Genomic DNA, 4,766 nt, shown 5'->3' with positions numbered 1-4,766 from the left:
GTGGCAAGGTCCCCAGGGAATGCTGAAAGTGGACTTTGGGGACAGGGCATGGTGCCCCAACAGACTTGACTGGAAAACACTCCTAAGGGCCAACAAATGATCCTTGAACTAACTACAAGCTTTTTTTTTATGTGTTTTGTTTTTTCTTTGTCAGTGGTTTGTTGTTGTTTTGTTGTCTGGTTATATACTATTGCTTTGTTTTCCTCTGTCTTGTTTTCATGCATGTTATTGTCTCCACAAGTCTGTCTAAATAAGACAGGCTGGATGAACTATCTGGAGGAAAAACAACAGGACCGACAGTTCCGGGGTGACTTGGTATAGGGGGATATAGGTGGGGGGTAAGGAACTGTTGTTAACAAACCCAGGGACAAGGGAACAATATGGGACCTAAATTGGTGGTGAGGGGGGAGTGGCAGGCCTGGTAGGGAATGATCAAGGGTAAGGTTACCTAAAGAAGAGGTATAGCTGTAACCCAGGTGGGGACGGAGCATGGTAGTGGGGCAGGAGGAAAGTCAAGGGAGATGGAGGAAAGAGCTAGGAGGCAAAGGGCATTTATAGAGGTCTATACAAAGACATGTACATGCAAATATATATACGAGGATGGGGAAATACATCTATGTGCCTATATTTAGAGGTTTAGTATTAAGGTGGCGGAAGGACCTTGGGCCTCTACTCAAGCACTCCCTCAATGCATGAATACTTTCTTTTATTAAATTGGCACTCTACGATGCTCACCCTCCTGACACAACTGCTGAAGTCAAAGCGGGTGAACAAGTAAATGAGGTGAAGAAAGCTAATGGTGCCCGGCTATCAAAAGAGATAGTGACTGGGGTCTTAAAGGCTTGAAGATAAACAAGGGGCCATCTATCTCAGAAGCAACAAAGCCCACATAGAAGAAGCACACCAGCCTGTGTGATCACGAGGTGTCGAAGGGATCAGGTATAAAGCATCATCCAAAGAAAAATCTTACCATAATGAATGAAGGGGGAAGTGCAGAGTGGAGACCCAAAGCCCATTTGTCGGCCACTGGAGATCCCTTCACAGAGGGGTCTAGGGGAGGAGATGAGTCCGTCAGGGTTCAATGTAGTACCAATGAAGAATAGAGCTTTCCCCCAGATCCTGTATGCTTCCTTCCCCCCCCCCCCCAACTACCATGATCTGAATTCTACCTTGCAGGTCTGGATAGAGCAGAGGTTGTATACTGGTGCATATAGGATCTGGAGGCACAGGGAATCCAGGGTGGATGATACCTTCAGGACCAGGGGTGTGAGGGGTGATACTGGGAGGGTAGAGGGTGAGTGGGTTGGAAAGGGGAAACCGATTACAAGGATCTACATGTGACCTCCTCCATGGGGGATGGAAAACAGAGAAGGGGGTGAAGGGAGACGCTGGATAGGGTAAGATATGACAAAATAATAATCTATAAATTATCAAGGGCTCATGAGGGAGGGGGGAGCAGGAGGGAGGGGAAAAAGAGGACCTGATACAAAGGGCTTAAGTGGAGAGCAAATGCTTTGAAAATGATTAGGGCAAAGAATGTACAGTTGTGCTTTATATAATTGATGTATGTATAAGTATGGATAGTGATGAGAGTTGTATGAGCCCCTAATAAAATGTTAAAAAAAAGCTTTGCTCCATTCACATCATGAAGGTCACCCATACTTTGAAAAGGAAGCTGTTTCCTAGTCATATTTTGAATGTCTTCTGACCTTAGAGGCTCATCTTCCCATACTATAACACTTGTTTTTCTTAAGATCCCTCAGAAGTGGATCACCTACTTCTTCTTTCTAGTCTGTTCTTAGTCTTGAAGCTCTGCTGGAACCTGTTGAGAATGGGTGAACTTACTGGTGTTTGAAATTCTTGTGGCATCGCTGCCAGCATTGTAGCAGCATGCTATAACCCCACATCCTACACACAGTACAAGACATTGACAGACAACTGATGGTAGCTTTTGATGAAATCTGGCAATCCTTGGCATTACTTGTGCAGCTATGCCTGTCTCTGTCATATAATAATCCTTCTTTTGTCTATATTTGTGTTTGTCATCCTTTTATTGCATACTTTGGATGGGATCAGGGTCTGCTTTGGTGTTCACTTTGCCAAAGGAAAACATATTTTTTTTTGCCCCATCAGTAGTTGAAGGATCCCTTTCTGCCACTGAAAGTTCTATTTTTATGCCCCTGAACAAAGTCAGCTTTGATCAGCATCTCTATTTATTATATTGCTCTAAAATGGTTAGGGCTCAAAGACAGATTTTTTAAGAGCTATTTTCATGATAACATCAAGGTTTATGGGAATTTCTTCAATTTTCTTTTTTAGAGTACAAAAACGTATATTGTAGATCATTAAAGTATTCATATTTCATAGTCCAGTAGGGATAACAAAAGATTAATTATTTAAGTCCACAACATTTTAGTTTTTTTATCTGCTCTGATTCTAATTATAAACATGACCTGACTAAAAGTTATCAAAACAAACATTACAAATAAAGCCACATCCGTTTAAAAGACTACTCCAGATATTATTTCTTGGCATAGGTGATCTGCATGGCATGGGATGGTGTGATCTTAAATCCTTGTAAACCATCCCTGGCAGCTCCAGCCTGCCCATTATTTTCAAATTCAACAAAAGCAATGCCATGCCTTCTGGGTACCACATTTATAAGCTTCCTTAAATCCAGGAAACTTATTAAACATCTTGGACAGCATCATCTAATTAGTCTCTTCTGGTAAATTATTAAGGAATAAAATATAGTTTGGAGGGTAATCAGAGTCTTGAGAATTGCAGGTCAATTTTCTTGAGTGTGAGATGAATTTGTTATTCTCTGGCCAAGTGATTGTGTATTTGCAATCTGTTCCACGATGTTGGCTTTTTCTTTTCTTTTGTCTACAAAAGTGCCACACCGTTTAGATATTATATCAGAATCTGGTTTTGTATATTGGATTTGCATTTGTTTGCCTTAAAACAGAAATCCTTGTAACTGTCTCAAGGCATTTGTACATGAGAACTTGCTAAATATAACAAAGGTCAGTCCCCTCATCGTTATTGTTTTTAAAGGCACAAAATCTACCCCAAGGCTAAACTGGTCTTCCTTTTTAATTCTGTCTCTCATATTGTTGATATAAATTGTATGATTCGGTCTGATATCCGTGTTTTTTGGTTATACTGTCCAGGCAAGCTGAGGTCTTCTCCCATTAGCGTCCTCTTAAATTTTCTTACAACAGAGGAGAGGAAATATCACATTTTGGTTTCTACAACTTTCAAAAGTCTGTGTTCTGTATCCCTGACAGAGTTGTCAGCATTGCCTTGTTTATACTTTGTGTTATGTGTAATGCAACTTTCATCTCTGTGCCTATTTTCTTTTCTTTTTCATTTTCCCCTTGAAATTCCTTCAGCTCAATTTCTGTCTACTTCTCCTGTCTGATCATCAATAATTGGAGATTCAACATTTCTTTTCCCAACTATTTTCTCTGAGAAATTATTTTTTCTTCATTATCTTAGAGAAATATTTTCTCCATTCGCATTGTGATTCAATTTTTGTGCATTACATTTTCTTGATCTACCTTTGTTTATTTTGGCACAAATGTTTACAATTTCCTTTCTGGTTCTTTTGAGTAGAGCTCATTTTATCTGGGCTGGGTAGTCATTAAAGTACAATGTAAGTGAACAACCCAGAATAGATTTAGAATAGTGTGTTTTTAGTACAGATTTATTGTCCCTGACCCCTTCATCACCAGAGAATATGTCCTTTTAACATATGTCACTTGAAGCATATGTCACCCGAAGCAGCGTTGGGAAAAAATTTAATTGCTCATGACTGTCTTATGGTTTACAGCAATTTTGACACATTCGTACTTTGTTTACTAATAGAAAATAACACCCCCAGCCCCCATGCCCACTCCACCTCATTGTGAACACCTAAAATATGCTCACCTCATATTTACAAATGCCCTTGTTGTTGTATTAGGTGCTGTTTAGTCAGGTTTGACTCAAATTGAACCTATGTACAACAGAATGAACTGTACCCAATCCTACACTATCCTTACAATTTTGGTTATGTTGGGGCCCATTGTTGTAGCCACGGTTTCAGTTCATTTTGTTGTGCATTTTCCTCTTTTTCCCTAACCCTCGAACAATGCCCTAGGACAATCATTATCAGCCTAGATATTTTGTTCCCTGAGAGACATTTGGAATTGAATGGAAACATTTTTGAGTGCCACAACTGGGGAAGCCAGGGATGCTCCTAAACATCCTATTTGCATAAAATAATCCCACAACAGTTAGCGAGCCCAAATGTCTCTAATGTTGAAATGAGGTATCCTTCCCTAGAGAGTGGAAGGCTACTTTTACCCAGCTGTGAACTACGAGTAGTCTGACTAATGTCCAAAGGTTTTAATATAAAGCAGGTTTATTGTAGAGTAGGTGTATTTCAGAGGTAACTGACAAAGATCTGTTCTCCTCTCGACCATCTTGCTGACAATATTTCTGTTCATTTCTTCATGGAACTCTTATTTCTCTGCCATTCTAAATAGTTTTAAATCATTCATAAACGGATATCAGATTGTTCCTTTGGTCCCTAAAAATGTGCATTCTCTTTTATACAGGTTTTCATGGGACCAAAGGTCTGTTGAGGCTTTTGCTCTACTCTTGATTTCCTCAGCCAACTAAGGCAGATTTCTCTGCACTGCATAACCTTCTCCACAGCTAGTGACTGCAAGTGGCACTTGTCTCATTTTATTGAGGTTGTAGTTTTCTTCTATGTCTTC

General features: G+C 40.0%; 1 pseudogene; it reads right to left on the bottom strand.

The window, feature by feature from the left end:
* Positions 1–2,521: 2,521 nt before the first annotated feature.
* Positions 2,522–3,154, bottom strand: LOC142433738 (U2 small nuclear ribonucleoprotein B'' pseudogene; annotated as a pseudogene).
* Between the last annotated feature and the right edge of the window lie 1,612 nt (positions 3,155–4,766).

This window comes from Tenrec ecaudatus, chromosome X (assembly GCF_050624435.1).
Source record: "Tenrec ecaudatus isolate mTenEca1 chromosome X, mTenEca1.hap1, whole genome shotgun sequence".
NCBI lineage: Eukaryota > Metazoa > Chordata > Mammalia > Afrosoricida > Tenrecidae > Tenrec > Tenrec ecaudatus.
The sequence above is the reverse complement of the archived record's forward strand: the minus strand, read 5'-3'. Positions and strand labels throughout refer to the sequence as shown.